Source organism: Lathyrus oleraceus, chromosome 6 (genome assembly GCF_024323335.1).
Source record: "Lathyrus oleraceus cultivar Zhongwan6 chromosome 6, CAAS_Psat_ZW6_1.0, whole genome shotgun sequence".
In the NCBI taxonomy this organism is placed as follows: domain Eukaryota; kingdom Viridiplantae; phylum Streptophyta; class Magnoliopsida; order Fabales; family Fabaceae; genus Lathyrus; species Lathyrus oleraceus.
Window position 1 is genome coordinate 357,295,796 of NC_066584.1, and position 19,830 is coordinate 357,315,625.

A 19,830-nucleotide genomic window follows, 5' to 3' on the forward strand; every position below is an offset into this window, starting at 1 on the left:
ACCCTATCAGTACTTATTGTTTTAGCTTGTTGGGTTTTCAGAATAGAGATGGCTGGAAGAGGTAGAGATGATGCTGCGATTGCTGAGGCTCTGGGTATGCTGGCTGGAGTACTTGGAGGGAATCCAAATGTTATGGGAATGGGAGCTGTTCGTCAGTTGAGTGAGTTCCAGAAGAACAATCCTCCAATGTTTAAGGGAGCATACGATCCAGATGGCGCTCAGAAGTGGTTGAAGGAGATCGAGAGGATCTTCAGAGTAACTGAGTGTGCTGATAACCAGAAGGTCAGGTTCGGTACACATATGCTGTCAGAGGAAGCTGATGATTGGTGGGTTGCTACCCGCACCGAGTTGGAATCCGCTGGGAATGCTGAGATTACTTGGGCTGTGTTCAGAGAGAGATTTCTGAGGAAGTATTTTCCCGAGGATGTCAGAGGAAAGAAAGAGATAGAATTCTTGGAATTGAAGCAGGGTAACCGGACTGTTACTGAGTATGCTGCGAAGTTCACCGAGCTGTCAAAGTACTATACTCCCTATAATGATGCTGCTGGAGAATTTTCGAAATGTGTGAAGTTTGAGAACGGGTTGCGTCCTGAGATCAAACAAGCTATTGGATATCAGAGGATCAGAGTGTTTTCTGACTTGGTTGACTGTTGCAGAATTTTTGAACAGGATTCCAAGGCTAGAGCTGAGAGCTATCAGCAGAGGGTTGATAGGAAGGGTAAGAATCAGATGGATCGTGGAAAACCGTATGCAGCTGGCAGAGGTTTTCAGAAGCAGAGTGGGATGAAGAGGCCTAGTGGGGGAGACTCTAGTGCTCCTGTTAAGTGTTACAGGTGTGGTCGGGCTGGACATCGTGTTCATGAGTGTACCAGTGCTGAGATGAAGTGTTTCAAGTGTGGCAAGGGTGGTCATTTGGCTGCAGAGTGTCGGTTGAAGACTGTAACTTGTTTCAACTGTGGAGAGTTGGGTCATATCAGTCCACAGTGTCCTAAGCCGAAGAAGGAGAATCAGTCAGGAGGCAAGGTTTTTGCTCTATCAGGTTCTGAGGCTTCTGCAGATGATCGTTTGATCAGAGGTACGTGTTATATTAATGGCTTTCCTCTTGTAGCTATTATTGACACAGGTGCAACTCATTCTTTTATATCGTTGGATTGTGCTGTGAAACTTAAGTTAGAGATATCTGAGATGCATGGAAGTATGGTGATTGATACTCCTGCGAAGGGTTCAGTGACTACTACTTCGGTTTGTTTGAGTTGTCCTTTGAGTATTTTTGGTAGAGACTTTGGGATAGACCTTGTGTGTCTTCCATTAGTGCAGATCGGTGTTATCTTGGGTATGAACTGGTTGGTGTTTAACCGAGTTTCTATCAATTGTTTTGATAAGACTGTGATATTTCCTGAGGTTGAGGAAGGAAAGGATTTGTTTCTATCAGCTAGGCAGGTGAATGAGGAAGTAGCAGATGGGGCAGAGTTGTTTATGCTGTTGGCAACTTTAGAGGCTAAAGATAAACTGGTGATTCGTGATCTAGCAGTGGTGTGTGATTTTCCTGATGTATTTCCGGAAGAGGTGAATGAATTGCCGCCAGAGCGTGAAGTTGAGTTCTCGATTGATTTGGTACCTGGTACTAGACCGATATCGATGGCTCCGTATCGTATGTCTGCTGTTGAGTTAGCTGAATTGAAGAGTCAGCTGGAAGATCTGTTGGATAAGCAATTTATTCGTCCGAGTGTGTCACCGTGGGGTGCACCAGTGTTGTTGGTTAAGAAGAAAGAAGGTACGATGAGGTTGTGTGTGGACTACAGGCAACTGAATAAAGTGACGATCAAGAATCGGTATCCTTTGCCGAGGATTGATGATCTGATGGATCAGTTGGTTGGTGCGAGCGTGTTCAGCAAGATAGATTTGAGGTCTGGGTATCATCAGATACGTGTGAAAACGGAGGACATTCAGAAGACTGCTTTCAGGACAAGGTATGGACATTATGAGTATTCTGTAATGCCGTTTGGTGTGACTAATGCGCCTGGAGTATTTATGGAGTATATGAATAGGATTTTTCATCCGTATCTAGATCAGTTTGTTGTGGTGTTTATTGATGACATTTTGGTGTATTCGAAATCTGAAGAAGAACATGCTGAGCATTTGAGAGTGGTGTTGGAAGTTCTACGAGACAAGAAGTTATTTGCTAAACTCTCTAAGTGTGAATTTTGGTTAGAAGAAGTTAGTTTTCTTGGTCATGTGATTTCAAGAGGTGGTGTTGCTGTGGATCCTTCTAAGATAGAAGCGGTAGCTAAGTGGGAAGCTCCTAAGTCTGTGGCTGAGATTCGAAGTTTCCTTGGATTGGCTGGTTACTATAGGAAGTTCATTGAGGGATTTTCTAAGTTGGCGTTACCGTTGACGATGTTGACTAGAAAGGGGCAAGCGTTTGTTTGGGACTCGAAATGTGAAGAAGGTTTCCAAGAGTTAAAGAGAAGGTTGACTACTGCTCCTATTTTGATATTACCGAGTTCGTCGGAACCATTTGAGGTTTACTGTGATGCTTCCTTGTTGGGTTTAGGTGGTGTATTGATGCAGAATAAGCAGGTTATAGCTTATGCTTCGAGACAGCTGAGGGTTCATGAAAGGAACTATCCGACGCACGATTTGGAGTTGGCAGCTGTAGTGTTTGTTTTGAAGTTGTGGAGGCATTACTTGTATGGATCAAGATTTGAGGTTTTCAGTGACCATAAGAGTTTAAAGTATTTGTTTGATCAGAAAGAGCTGAATATGAGACAGAGGAGATGGTTAGAGTTTCTGAAGGATTATGATTTTGGTTTGAATTACCATCCAGGTAAAGCAAATGTAGTGGCTGATGCATTGAGTCGGAAATCATTACATATGTCTATGTTAATGGTTAGGGAATTGGATCTAATTGAGCAGTTCAGAGACTTGAGTTTGGTGTGTGAGGGCACTCACAATAGTGTTAAATTGGGAATGTTGAAGTTAACAAGTGGTATTCTGGATGAGATCAGAGAGGGTCAGAAATCTGATATGCATTTGGTTGATAAGTTGACCCTCGTGAAGCAAGGTCAAGGTGGTGAATTCAGAGTTGATGAGAATGGTGTTTTAAAATTTGGTAATCGGGTGTGTATTCCGGATGTTACCGAGCTTAAGAAGAGTATTCTTGAGGAAGGACATCGTAGTGGCTTGAGTATCCATCCTGGAGCTACGAAGATGTATCATGATTTGAAGAAGTTATTTTGGTGGCCGGGAATGAAAAGAGAAATTGCAAGTTTTATGTATTCCTGTTTGACTTGTCAGAAGTCGAAGATTGAGCATCAGAAGCCGTCTGGACTAATGCAACCGTTGGCTATTCCAGAGTGGAAGTGGGACAGTATCAGTATGGATTTTGTTTCTGGTTTACCGAGGACGAGTAAGAATTTTGAAGCTATTTGGGTGATTGTTGACAGATTGACGAAATCGGCTCATTTCATTCCGATCAGAATGGATTATCCGTTAGAAAGATTAGCCGAGTTGTATATTGAGAAGATCGTAAGTTTGCATGGTATTCCGTCGAGTATTGTTTCGGACAGAGATCCTAGATTTACATCGAAGTTCTGGGAAAGTTTGCAGAGGGCGTTGGGAACTAAGCTGAGATTGAGTTCTGCATATCATCCGCAGACTGATGGTCAGACTGAGAGGACGATTCAGTCATTAGAGGATCTGTTGAGGGCTTGTGTTTTGGAAAAAGGAGGTGCTTGGGATTGTTATTTGCCTTTGATTGAGTTTACCTACAACAATAGTTTTCATTCGAGCATTGGTATGGCACCGTTTGAAGCTTTGTATGGTAGGCGATGTCGGACACCTTTATGTTGGTATGAGTCCGGTGAGAGTGCTGTGGTTGGACCAGAGATTGTTCAACAGACTACAGAAAAGATTAAGATGATTCAGGAGAAGATGAGAATTGCTCAGAGTCGTCAGAAGAGTTATCATGACAAGAGGAGGAAGTCACTTGAGTTCCAAGAGGGAGATCATGTGTTTCTTCGTGTTACTCCGATAACTGGTGTTGGTCGAGCTTTGAAGTCAAAGAAGTTGACACCTCGATTCATTGGTCCTTATCAGATTTTAGAAAGGATAGGAGAGGTAGCCTATCGTGTCGCTTTACCGCCGTCGCTTGCGAATTTGCATGAGGTTTTTCATGTGTCTCAGTTGAGGAGGTATATTCATGATCCGTCGCATGTAATCCAAATAGATGATGTACAGGTGAGAGATAACCTGACTGTTGAAACATCACCTATGAGGATCGAGGATCGAGAGTTGAAGCAGTTGCGGGGTAAAGAGATTGCCTTGGTGAAGGTAGCTTGGGGAGGACCAGCAGGTGGCAACGTGACTTGGGAACTGGAGAGTAAGGTGAAGGAATCTTACCCAGAGTTGTTCGCTTGAGGTATGTTTTCGAGGACGAAAACTCTTTTAGTGGGGGAGAGTTGTAACACCCCGATAATAATAAAACAATTATTTAAAATTGAGTTAATAATTTATTTATTAATTTAATTAAATAATTGGGAATTTTATTATTATTATTATTTGTTGGATTATTATTATTATTATTATTATTTGGAAAATATATAAGTTGGAAATAAGAGAAAAGAGCCTCATTTGGAACAGAAGGGTTTTCACGTGAAAAGTTGAGAAGCTGCAGAGAAGAGGAAAAAGGGCAAGAGAAAAACTGAAGAGCACGGTTGAAGAACGGAAAAGCTAAAGCTTAGAATCGCCGGATTAACTCAGGTAAGGGGGGTTTATCGTCGATTAATGGGTATTATGGGATAATATGTAGTGGGTAGTGATAAGCCGTTAAGTTAGCCCTAATTGGAACTGTATATGCTGAAATTGATGTTGGTTAAACTGTGTAAAATCTGTAAATTGAATCGGTAGTTGTGTGAGTCTTGAATGTTAGACTAGGGCAAGAACCCCAACCAAAAACTTGAATCGGTACTACCAATTTACCAAAACAAATTGTTATGTTTAGAGATGGTTTCAGATGAGGAAACGGCCGGAAAACCGGATCTGCGTAAGCTGACAGAACCCTGGAATAATGCAGAAAATCTGAGTCTGCGCGCGAGCGGTCGACCATAGGGTCGGCGTGCGCTGACCCGTGAGGCATGCGCCGACTGCATGCGTCGACGCAAGGGATTTTGCGCTGACCCGTGAGGCATGCGCCGACTGCATGCGTCGACGCAAAGGAGTTTCGCGCTGACTCCCTCCAGTTGGGCAGAGTGGAAAAATTGGATATTTAATGTGGTGTACATAATTGAGAGCTGAACTATGTTGGTACATGATGTGATAGGGAATTATACCCCTCTGTTGTGAGCAGTATAAGTATTAGTAGAGAGGGCTAATACTGTGTTTAATTGATTTGCATAATAATGATGTGTTGATGATGTATGATGGCATGCATAGTGAGGTGAATGTATATATTATGCCTGTGTTGTGAATGGACTGCTGTATGGCTTATATGTGTGAGCTTATGTCCGTTGTGAATTGTTGTTGATGCTGCATTGCTAGATGATTAGCGTGCATAGCATAGCCTTCGGGGCTGTAGCTAATTCCCATGGTGAGGAATTAGTGAGTGAATCATTGTGGAGTTGTTGTTGATGTTTGCATACTAGATGATTAGTGTGCATAGTCTAGCCTTCGGGGCTGTAGCTAATTCCCATGGTGAGGAATTAGTGAGTGAGTCATTAGATCTCAATGAGTGGAACTAATGAGCTTAGTAGCCGTATCCGGAGGGATCGGTGAGCTTGAACTATATGTTCAAGAATAGTCGGTACCGCACGTGTAGAGTCTCATTGCATAATGAATGTATGGCATATAATATGAATGGATGTATTCCAGTATTATATGTGGGTGGTGTGTTGTGTTGTTGATGTTGATTGTGGTCGAGAATCTACTGTTAAGTATGTTGTTGGAACGGATATTGCTGTTGCTGAATGCGTAGTATGATTAGGGTGATTTAATGCGTTAATTACTTAACATTACATAATGTTGTATAATGCTTATTTATAGATTGAGGAACTCACCCTTACACCTATTTTTCAGGTAACGAGAAATGAATCGAGTAGAAGCTAATGCTTGGAGTCTAGAGTAGTTCTTATGGGTCATGCTCTGATAGATGTAACATCGGGAGGGGGTGTTTTAACTAAGTTGTTATTGGTTGTTGAATGATTTACATGTATTGTGTTACATGTTTTACTTGATGTAGAATTTATTCCGCTGCGAATTATGCAAAGAATCTTATTTTAATTGAATAAATGAGCATGACATGATAATATGATGAACGTTGAAAAAAAAATGATTGTGTGACACCCTTCGGGGCATAATTACTCTGATGAATATATTGTTATTTTAATTATAATAATTTGGGGTGTTTAGAAGGGTGTTACAACGCATACATATATATTGGAGTTAGGTAGGACTTTGATCCGGTGAGGTCAAGTTCAGAGAGGAACCATGGCAGTCTCATGTCCAGAGAGGGACATGGTTCAATGAGGAACCAGAGACACAAATAAATCAGTAACACGCCTTTGATGCCCAAAACCTGGTACCATATGCATATTTGAGGAGAAGTTGGTGCATTTCGCATTGAATTATAAATTCTATTGTTTTTGTTATTGTGTGAGAATGATCTGTGTATTTTTATAATTGCCCTGATTTTACTTTCACCGCTAACATTTGTAAGGATTATCATCACCCCTTTCTTTTTGTTTCTGCATAACTTTTATTAATGTCGCATATACATGTATCATGTAATGTTGTTGGGTTGGAGAATGAAGGCCATTTCTTTCTTTGTTATTTCCATTTATTTTAGTGCCTTCGTGTCGCTCTGGTATTGTAACACATGGGATGAGATGTTGTTTCTTTTATTTGGATGATTGTTGAGTTGTTTTTCATCACTGATGTTTTAATTGAGTAACTTTGTTTATGAGACCATGTGAATGTGTTGTTTAATGATTGATATTTCTGTTCCGAGTTGTTTAATTTAATAACAGGTGTTTTATTTGAGAATGTGTGACACCCTTGGGTGAAAATATACCCTGAATTATTGTATTATTTTGTGAGTCAGGAATTAGGGTGTTACATAGTTGGTATTGGAGCAGGTCGGCCTGTTCGGCCAGGTTTTGTGATTTTTATATGTTTCCTTATATGCAACATGTGTGTGAAACACTTTTGGTGCTCGTTTATTTTCCTTACCGCTTTTCAGTGGGATCGGGATTGAAACCAGTGAGGGATAATTTTCTACTTCTTTGAGATGTTTCAGATGTGAAGGGCTAGTTCAGTGTGTCACTGATTGAAATAATGCATGTTTTTAATAAGTTAGTGTTGTTCTTGAGTTTGTCGAAGAGCAAGATTTGAAGTTCATATCTACTAGTCAAGTGGAAGATTTCTTGAAAGATGAAACTCAAGTGTTTGTAATGTTTGCTTCTTTGAAAATTGAGAGTAAAGCGACAATGGTTGATTTGCCTGTAGTGTGTAAGTTTCCATATGTGTTTCTAGACGACATTATTGATCTACCGCCAGAGAAAGAGATTGAGTTTGCCATATGTTTGGTACTTGGTACCAGACCTGTATTGATGCACCATATAGGATGTTTGCATCAGAATTAGGTGAACTGAAGAGTCAATTAAAAGATCTACTTGAAGAGAAGTTTGTCAGACCAAGTGTATCATTGTGGGGAGCTCCAGTGTTGTTAGTAAAGAAGAAAGATGGTAGTATGAGGCTATGTGTTTACTATCGACAACTGAATAAGGTTACTATCAAGAATAAGCATCCTCTTCCTAGAATTGGTGACTTTATAGATCAGTTTATTGGGGCATGCGTGTTTAGTAAAATCGACTTGAGATCAGGCTATCATCAGATCTGAGTGAAGGATGAAGATATCATGAATACTGCGTTTAGATCATGATACAATCACTATGAGTACTCAATGATTATGTTCGGTGTGTCTAATACCCCTGGTGTGTTTATGGAGTATACGAATAGGATCTTCCATCCCTACTTGGATCAGTTTGTTGTAGTGTTTATTAATAATATTCGAGTGTATTCTAAATCAAATGAAGTTCATACTGAACATCTTCGAGTTGTGCTTCAGGTTTTGAAAGAGAAAAAATCGTATGCCAAGTTATCCAAATGTGAGTTATGGTTGCAGAAAGTAAGTTTTCTTGGTCAAGTGGTTTCTGATGCGTGTAATATAAAAGATTATTGATTACGTCAGAGTAATATAAAAGATTATCAATCCCACAGAGACCAATATTAATCTATTGATTACTATCGTTACAGTGTTTATCTAAGGCTAATCAAACAGGTGTATAAAGTGCATGGGAATTTAAAATAGTGAAGATAAATTCAAAAAAAATGATACTGGAATGTAATTCACAATGATTAAACAGTACTCTTATTGTTTTTAAATAAAATTACTTATGGGGCAATATTTTCCTTCCTTGAAAAGAGTTAATTAAAAAGGAATCGTCGCGTTAGTGTAATCGGAACCGGACCTAACCTCTAATATATACCAGCCGCTAACGCTGCACCGGTCGACGGTGTTTCGGCAGTTTTCAATTTCGAGAGCTAGTTCGGTGATTTTTGAGCAATTTTAGTGTTCATTGACCTTTTGTCACCTTTGTGGTATTTTTGAGTAATTTTGAGTAAAGTTGGCAGCCCTTAGAGTTCAGTAGAGTTATCATCTGTGAAGAATTGTCGTTAGAGTATGTTTGAGCACTTTATAGTACTCTAAAGTCGTTTTTGAGGTTTAAGAGTTGTGGTTGAGCTGTATTGAGTTCTTTGAGAACTATGTTGAGTTATACATATGAATTGTTATAACCTTTGATGAGTTATGAGTATATAATAAAATGATAAAAATATTTTGTTGAGATGTTTTTAGCATGTTGGTTGATTTTGAGTTGTTGAGTAATAATACAACTTTACCCAGTCATTGATAATTTTTGAGTTATAATACAATTATTAAAATTAATTAGATATTTTTAGTTGAGTGATTCAGAGGAATTACAATGAGGCTTGATAAATGGGGAATTTATGATTCAAGAGTGGAACTTGTTTGAGTATGGAAATTTGAGAATGATTATGGTGATTGTTTGAGTTTTATTGTTGTTTTCTGCCATGATCGTGCATACATATATATTGGAGTTAGGTAGGACTTCGATCTAGTGAGGTCAGGTTCAAAGAGGAACCATGACGGTCTCACGTCTAAAGAGGGACACAATTTAGAGAGAAATCAATGACATGGATAAATTAGTAACACATTTTTTATGCCAAAATTTGGCACCACATGCATATTTGAAGAGAAGTTGGTGCATTTTGTAGTGAATTATAAATTGTATTATTGTTGTTGCTGTGTGAGAATGACCTGTGTATTTTTATAAGTGCCATATTGTTTACTTTCACCACTAACATTTGTAAGGATTATTGTCACCCATTTCTTTTTGTTTGTGCGTGGAGTTTATGCACATGTAGCATGTAGTGTTGTTGTGTTGGAGAATGATGGTCATTGCCTTCTTCGTTATTTTCCATTTTTTTAGTACCTTCGTGTCGCTCTGGTATTGTAATACAAATGATGAGATGTTGTTTATTTTATTTGGATTACTATTGAGTTATTTTTATCCATTGATGTTTTAATTGAGTAACTTTGTTTATAAGACCATGTGAATGTGTTGTTTAATGTTTGATATTTCTGCTGCAAGTTGTTTAATTTAATAAGAGGTGTTTTATTTGAGAATGTGTGACACGCTTGAGTAAAAATATACTCTGAATTATTATATTATTTTGTGAGTCGAGAATTAGGATGTTACAGTGACAACAAGTAATTGTCTTTGATCTGTGTCTTATTTCCTGCTTTAGTGTGTTATTTAAATCCCCTGCTTTTAATAGCTTATTTCGATAGAATTATTCTTCTCATGATGTTTTTTAAATTACAAGTTTGTTTACTTTTAAATGTTACCATCCTTTTTATTGTGATCTATTTTCTTTTGATAATTGATCACACCTTTTCTATTATGTCAAAGGGGGAGAGGAAGTCCAAATCGCACCTTTTTGTCTAATTAATCCAAATATTTACCCGCAACTTTCTATGTTTACCAAGTACTTAAGAGATACGTTGTCATCATCAAAAGAGATGAGAATGTGGTTTTATGTGCTTGCAAGTATAAATAGTCAGTTGGTTTTTATGATGACAATTAATGAAACACCTTAAAGGATGACAACTCCATAAGTTAAACAACTTTTGAATGTTAAAAGTTCTTTGTGACATAGGGAGTTGATTTAATCTTTCAAGTAAAGGTTATGATGATAGCATCTGGTCAAGAAGATATTTCAAGTCTCACCTGTCATACAATTCAAGAATCTAATTGAAGTGTTAATCAAGTTGATGAATAAAGCTGAGTGAAATGTGAAAACTTCCATGGTCATGCGCTTGACATCTTAGAGTGATCAATTTGATTATAAAAGGTCAAGAGTAAGTCTTGAAATACTAAGACAATTGCACATATACATAAAAAATTTCAAACCCTCTCTGATTTCATAAAACTTATTGAAAATCTATTAAGGTTTGTATGGAATTTATTAAGAAGTATTTCTAATAAATTAAGCAAGTGTACACAATGCCTAATCGATCAAGGAATTTGTCCAATCAATTAAAGCATGGTGAAAATTATCTTAATCAATTAGAAAATTTGTTAATCGATTAAGTCATATAGACATTTTAAGATTTCCTTTTTTAGATTAGGGTTGCCGTATTTTGAAAGTTTCTAATCAATTACCAGGTAGGGCTAATAGGTTGAATCCATTAATTGGCCCATGAATAATTTTTTAGCCAATTTTTTTCTATATACATAAGGCGTGTCCTCATTTTATTTCACACAAAATTTGTGAATTGAAATCTCATTCTTTTTCTTTTCTTGTACTCTATTTGTTCTAAAATTGTTTTTCACAATAATTTTCATAATTCTAAATACTGAAAACTCTTCGTATTTTGAAAGCTTCTAATCAATTACCAGGTAGGGCTAATAGGCTAAATCAATTAATTGGCCCATGAATAATTTTTTAGCCAATTTTTTTTTATATACATAAGGCGTGTCCTCATTTTATTTCACACAAAACTTGTGAATTGAAATCTCATTCTTTTTCTTTTCTTGTACTCTATTTGTTCTAAAATTGTTTTTCACAATAATTTCCATAATTCCAAATACTGAAAACTCTTGTCAGAGTTGTTGTAATCAATGTTGTTCTTAATTTGATTTATTGAATAGTGTGAATTTCTTGTGAAATTATTTTGTAAAAGACTTAAAGGTTGCAAGCTAAACCTGATATAAGTCTGTTTGTATGTTTTTGAGCTTGATCTGTGTAAACACTTTGGTTGTAGATTCTTGATCTTAACTTGTGTAAACGCTTTGGTCGTAGGTTCTTCAGTTTTACCCGTGTAAAAGCTCTGGTTATAGGTTCTTGAACTCACTTGATCTTTGTAAAAGCTATAGTCGTAGGTTCTTTAGCTTGATATGTGTAAAAGGTCCATGAGTTAAGCTCGTGTAAAATAATTTACAACTTTAAGATAAGTGAAAAGCCGAAATTACCTTTATTTTTTAGTTTTAAGAGGTCACTTGACTTTTCAAGTGAAAATAGGATAGTGACCTAAAATCTCCTTGAGGTTGCGACCAACAAAAATCACAGGGGCGTGTGATACTCCATTATACAATGTCACCGTTTTTTCCTCCCAACTGCAAACAACCTTCACCCTGCAATATATCGACATCGCCACTGCAGATCGTTATTGACTACCTAACCTAATATATTTGCATATAATGTTTATCATGTCCCACATACTAAAGAAATATCTTGAGCCTCTTTACTAAAATAAAGTTGCAATTCATGACTAATGATACTTATTTAGAATGAATAGTAATATAAATTGAAAAAAAAAGACACATCAATACTTCCCTGGGTGTATATTAGAAAATAGGCATAAAAATATTAGAGAATTATTTATGCCACTATAAGTGATGGAAAAACACCCTAAAGAAATTCTAAAATACCTTTTAGATTTCGAAAATGAATTTATGGATGCACTATTTTCTCACCAAAACACGTCTTAAGGTGAGTCTCACATCTTTTTTCCTTCTAAAATTTAGTCAGGAGATGCATCTTTGAGTTCATCTTATACTCACCCCATGCATTCATAACTAAGACACACTCATTTTACCAATAAATTGATATAGAGATGCATCTACGTATGCACCATAAACAAAATACGAAGATGCATCTCCGATTCACACAAGACAATAAATTTTAACTTTATTTTATTGTTACACTGAAGTATTTGGTGATGTATTATAACTATACTATCATATTAAATTTTATATAAATTAAACCATAGTGAAGTTAAAATTCCATATATAAACGAATATATCCAAAATAAACAATGAAGTCAAAATAAATTATAAACGATAATAATGCTCTTAGTGCAAATATTATATATTTTACTGCGTATGTCGGACCCAGACCCCTATTCCTACGCTGCCACATATACTACAATGTCTGATAGTGCCTCTTCCACGATGACATCTAGAATGTCACTCGCCTCAGAGCCTTTTAGAAAGACTCTTTTGTCTATACTGCCCAACGTCATATCAACGATACATCGATATATAGGTAACACATCAACAACATGATCTTCCCTAGGCTATATTTGGATTGATGGAATATAACAGAGCGGAGCGGAACATAGCGGAGCAAAATGGAATATAAATCCCATTATATTGTTTGGTTATTTTATTAAAAATATCTCATTCAATCACACACGCCTCAAATTGGATGGAACAAAAAATGGAGAATTAGATGGAATAAAATTCATCCTGTTCCATTCCATCCATTATTTACAAATCTAAACAATGGAATCACATTAGTTACCACTCCACTCCATTCCATTCCATCTCATACCACCAATCCAAACATACCTCTAGTCTTCTCTGTAACACCCTTCTAAATACCCCAATTATTTAATTAAAACAACAGCATATAAATCAATATCAGAGTAATCATGCACCAAGGGTGTCACATAATACTTCACATAATTCACCGTAAAAATCAGTCATGCTCATTATTTAATTCAACATAAACACTTCTTTAAAAATTCGCAGCGGATAGAAACATTCAACATCTGTAATATCTTAAAATTAACATTTATTCAACAAATAAAACATCCCGTCCCGATGTTACATCTATCAGAGCATGACTCACTAAAACCACTCTAGACTTCAAGCACTAGCTTCTACTCAACTCACTGCTCGTTACCTGAAAAATATAACTGTAAGGGTGAGTTCCTCAATCGATATAACAAATATTATAAATCATCATGTTATGTTAAGTAACTTTACACGTTAATCACCCACATCATATCATGCATTCGGTAGCAGCATATTCAACTCAACATCATATTCAAACACAACGTAAATGCAACTCAAATGAGACTCGACTCTTCATGCATGTGGTACCATTTGGAGTAAAACTCCCAACTTAAAATCATTGCCAGTTTAGTGGGCATCAAGGCATAAGCCTTCAACTTTCAACTTAAAATTTTTGCCAATCCAGGCCAACGTGGTGTGAGCAAAAGCCCCATAATTTTGCCAATCCAGGCCAACGTGGTGTGAGCAAAAGCCCCGACTTAATGCATATGAATGTATATGGCATGTACGACTTGAAAGTTCAACAACATAATAACAACGATAATATAACAGCTTTTTCAGCAACAACAACTTAAAAATCAACTTTGGCTCATCAGCCTACAACTCAGCATTTTCAACACAACAACTTGTATTCAACTTTGGCTCATCAGCCTACAACTTAATATTTTCCACAAAACAACTTATCAACATATTTGCATCAACATTTCACAACATAGACTCCACGAATTTATTTATCACAATTGGATACAATAGGCCAATCACCAATTACACTTACATCATAAAAATCAACCATTTTTACATACTGCAATAGTGTTAACCGGTTAACGCTATAGGTTAACCGGTTAACGCAGGAAAATTACACTTCCAGGCAAAACGCAACAGTGTTAACCGGTTAACGCTATAGGTTAACCGGTTAACGCAGGCAAAACTCAACATTTTTCACAATTTATAGCAGTGTTAACCGGTTAACACCCTGGGTTAACCGGTTAACGCAGGCGAAACAGCAGTTCCTGCGCTAACACAAGGCAGAATGCAGAGTTTCCGCATTTTCCGCCGTTGGAGGACTTCCGGACCTCCGATTCAACTTCCGTAAAAAGCTATACGCTCAGAAATTCACAATACACTCAAACACAAATTCAATTTCAGCTTTAATACAACTCATTCAACATAATTTCTCAGCATTCTAAATCCCAATTAGGGTCAATCGACGGCTTATCACTACCCATTACATGTTAATCGATAATACCCATTAAACGACGATAAACCCCCCTTACCTTAACAATCCGGCAACTCTTCGAGCTTCAAGCTTTTCCGTTCTCCAACCTTTGCTCTACAGCTCCTTCTCTTGCCCTTTTCCTCTTTCACGATGCTTCTCTGCTTTTTCACGTAAAACCCTTCTGTTCCAAAAAATGAGACTCTTTCTCTTATTTCCAACTTATATATTTTCCAAATAATTATTACTCCAAATAATAATAATAATAATCCAATAATTCAACTTTATTTAATTAAATTAATAAAATAATATTAACTCAATTAAATAATTCTCTTATTTTAATCGGGGTGTTACAACTCTCCCCCACTAAAAGAGTTTTCGTCCTCGAAAACATACCTCAAACAAATAACTCTGGATAGGACTCCTTCATCTGACTCTCCAGTTCCCAAGTCACATTGCCACCTGCTGGTCCTCCCCAAGCTACCTTCACCAAGGCAATCTCTTTACCCCGCAACTGCTTCAACTCTCGATCCTCGATCCTCATAGGTGATGTTTCAACAGTCAGGTTATCTCTCACCTGTACATCATCTACTTGGACTACATGCGACGGATCATGAATGTACCTCCTCAACTGAGACACATGAAAAACCTCATGCAAATTCGCAAGTGACGGCGGTAAAGCGATACGATAGGCTACCTCTCCTATCCTCTCTAAAATCTGATAAGGACCAATAAATCGAGGTGTCAACTTCTTCGACTTCAAAGCCCGACCAACACCTGTTATCGGAGTAACACGAAGAAACACATGATCTCCCTCTTGAAACTCAAGCGACTTCCTCCTCTTATCATGATAACTCTTCTGACGACTCTGAGCAATTCTCATCTTCTCCTGAATCATCTTAATCTTTTCCGTAGTTTGTTGAACAATTTCCGGTCCGACCACAGCACTCTCACCGGACTCACACCAACATAACGGTGTCCGACATCTCCTACCATACAAAGCTTCAAACGGCGCCATACCAATGCTCGAATGAAAACTATTGTTGTAGGTAAACTCAATCAACGGTAAATAACAATCCCAACCACCTCCTTTTTCCAAAACACAAGCTCTCAAAAGATCCTCTAATGACTGAATCGTCCTCTCAGTCTGACCGTCAGTCTGCGGATGATATGCAGAACTCAATCTCAGCTTAGTTCCCAAAGCCTTCTGCAAACCTTCCCAGAACTTCGATGTAAATCTAGGATCTCTGTCCGAAACAATATTAGACGGAATACCATGCAAACTTACAATCTTCTCAATATACAACTCAGCCAATTTCTCTAACGGATAATCCATTCTAATCGGAATGAAATGAGCCGACTTTGTTAATCTGTCAACAATCACCCAAATAGCTTCAAAATTCTTACTTGTCCTCGGTAAACCAGAAACAAAATCCATACTGATACTATCCCACTTCCACTCTGGAATAGCCAACGGTTGCATTAGCCCAGACGGCTTCTGATGCTCAATCTTTGACTTCTGACAAGTCAAACAAGAATAGACAAAACTCGCAATTTCTCTTTTCATTCCCGGCCACCAAAATAACTTCTTCAAATCATGATACATCTTCGTAGCTCCAGGATGAATACTCAGACCACTACGATGTCCTTCCTCAAGAATACTCTTCTTAAGTTCGGTAACATTCGGAATGCACACCCGATTACCAAATTTCAAAACACCATTCTCATCAACTCTGAATTCGCCACCTTGACCTTGATTCACTAGAGTCAACTTATCAACCAAAAGCATATCAGATTTCTGACCCTCTCTGATCTCATCTAGAATACCACTTGTCAACTTCAACATTCCCAATTTAACACTATTGTGAGTACTCTCACACACCAAACTCAAGTCTCTAAACTGTTCAATTAAATCCAATTCCTTAACCATTAACATAGACATATGTAATGATTTCCGACTCAATGCATCAGCCACTACGTTTGCTTTACCCGGATGGTAATTCAGACCAAAGTCATAATCCTTCAGAAACTCTAACCATCTCCTCTGTCTCATATTCAGCTCTTTCTGATCAAATAAGTACTTTAAACTTTTATGGTCACTGAAAACCTCAAATCTTGACCCGTACAAGTAATGTCTCCATAACTTCAGAACAAACACCACAGCTGCCAACTCTAAATCGTGCGTCGGATAGTTCCTCTCATGAACCCTCAGCTGTCTTGAAGCATAAGCTATAACCTGCTTATTCTGCATCAACACGCCACCCATACCCAACAATGAAGCATCGCAATAAACTTCAAATGATTCCGACGAACTCGGTAATATCAGAATAGGAGCAGTAGTCAACCTTCTCTTTAGCTCTTGGAAACCTTCTTCACATTTTGAGTCCCAAACAAACGCTTGCCCCTTTCTAGTCAACATCGTCAACGGTAACGCCAACTTAGAAAATCCCTCAATGAACTTCCTATAATAACCAGCCAAACCAAGAAAACTTCGAATCTCAGCAACAGACTTCGGAGCTTCCCACTTAGATACCGCTTCTATCTTAGAAGGATCAACAGCAACGCCACCTCTTGAAATCACATGACCAAGAAACTCACCTCTTCTAACCAAAATTCACATTTAGACAGTTTAGCAAATAACTTCTTTTCTCGTAGAACTTCTAAAACCACTCTCAAATGTTCAGCATGCTCTTCTTCAGATTTCGAATACACCAAAATGTCATCAATAAACACCACAACAAACTTGTCTAGATACGGATGGAAAATCCTATTCATATACTCCATAAATACTCCAGGCGCATTAGTCACACCAAAAGGCATTACAGAATACTCATAATGTCCATACCTTGTTCTGAAAGCAGTCTTCTGAATATCCTCTGTTTTCACACGGATCTGATGATACCCAGATCTCAAATCTATTTTACTGAACACACTTGCACCAACCAACTGATCCATCAAATCATCAATCCTCGGCAAAGGATACCGATTCTTGATCGTCACTTTATTCAGTTGCCTGTAGTCCACACACAACCTCATAGTACCTTCTTTCTTCTTAACCAATAGCACTGGTGCACCCCACGGTGACACACTCGGACGAATAAATTTCTTATCCAATAGATCTTCCAACTGACTCTTCAATTCAGTTAACTCAACAGCAGACATACGGTACGGAGCCATCGATATCGGCCTAGTACCAGGTACCAAGTCAATAGAGAACTCCACTTCACGTTCTGGCGGCAATTCATTCACTTCTTCCGGAAACACATCAGGAAAATCACACACCACAGCTAGATCGCAAATCACCAGTTTATCTTTAGCCTCCAAAGTCGCTAACAGCATAAACAACTCTGCCCCATCAGCTACTTCCTCATCCACTTGTCTCGCTGATAGAAACAAACTCTTTCCTTCCTCACTCTCAGGAAATATCACAGTCTTATCAAAACAATTGATAGAAACTCGGTTAAACACCAACCAGTTCATACCCAGAATAACATCAATCTGCACTAGTGGAAGACACACTAGGTCCATCCCAAAGTCTCTACCAAAAATACTCAAAGGACAATTTAAACAAACCGAAGTAGTAGTCACTGAACCCTTCGCAGGAGTATCAATTACCATACTACCAAACATCTCAGATATCTCTAACTTAAGTTTCACAGCACAATCCAAAGATATAAAGGAATGAGTCGCACCTGTGTCAATAATAGCTACAAGAGGAAAGCCATTAATATAACACGTACCTCGGATCAAACGATCATCTGCAGAAGTCTCAGAACCCGATAAAGCAAAGACCTTGCCTCCTGACTGATTCCCTTTCTTCGGCTTCTGACACTGACTTCCAATATGCCCTTCTTCTCCGCAATTAAAACAAATCACTTCCTTGTGCTTGCAATCAGCTATTGCATGGCCAATCTTACCACAGCGAAAACACCTCTTTACTTCAGCAGTGCATACATTACTCTTATGACCAGCCTGACCACATTTGAAGCAAACTATACCAGCAGGAGCACCTCCCCCACTAGCTCTCTGAGCCGGAGCAGCTCTTTGCTTCCCTTTTCCAGCTGGAACATCATACGGCTTGCCACGGTTTTGATGTTGCTTGCCTCTGCGATCACTGACAATCTTGTAATGAGCATTATTGTCCTCTTCAAATATCCTGCAGCTATCAACCAATTCAGTAAAAATGCGTATCTTCTGATACCCAACAGCCTTCTTAATTTCAGAGCGCAGTCCATTTTCAAACTTGATGCACTTTGAAAATTCAGCACCAGCACCAGTGTAATGAGGATAAAATTTGGACAGCTCCACAAATTTCGCAGCATAATCAGTGACAGACATGTTTCCTTGCTTCAGCTCAAGGAATTCAATTTCCTTCTTACCACGGACATCTTCCGGATAATACTTCCTCAGAAATTCCCTACGGAATACATCCCAAGTAATGATTTCACCTGCCACGGTCAACCTCTCGTGAGTCTCTAGCCACCAGTCATCAGCTTCGACTGCTAGCATGTGAGTACCATACCGAACCTTCTGAGCTGGAGTGCAATCCATAACACGGAAGATTCTCTCAATCTCTTTCAACCATCCCAAGGCTGCATCTGGATCATGCTTCCCTTTAAACACCGGCGGATTCTCTCTCTGAAAAGTCGCCAAGCTACGTGACCCAGCATCACCACCAGCATTTGGCAAGTTCTGCACCGCTTGTGCCATTGCTTGCATTGCGGCAGCCATTGCAGCGTCATTCCTTCCAGCCATTTCAACTTATCAATACAACACAACTTAACGTTAGATTAATAACAATTACACAATTGTTAGACAGTAACGACACGACAACTGGCCGGACAGACCGACCTGCTCTGATACCACTAATGTAACACCCTTCTAAATACCCCAATTATTTAATTAAAACAACAGCATATAAATCAATATCAGAGTAATCATGCACCAAGGGTGTCACATAATACTTCACATAATTCACCGTAAAAATCAGTCATGCTCATTATTTAATTCAACATAAACACTTCTTTAAAAATTCGCAGCGGATAGAAACATTCAACATCTGTAATATCTTAAAATTAACATTTATTCAACAAATAAAACATCCCGTCCCGATGTTACATCTATCAGAGCATGACTCACTAAAACCACTCTAGACTTCAAGCACTAGCTTCTACTCAACTCACTGCTCGTTACCTGAAAAATATAACTGTAAGGGTGAGTTCCTCAATCGATATAACAAATATTATAAATCATCATGTTATGTTAAGTAACTTTACACGTTAATCACCCACATCATATCATGCATTCGGTAGCAGCATATTCAACTCAACATCATATTCAAACACAACGTAAATGCAACTCAAATGAGACTCGACTCTTCATGCATGTGGTACCATT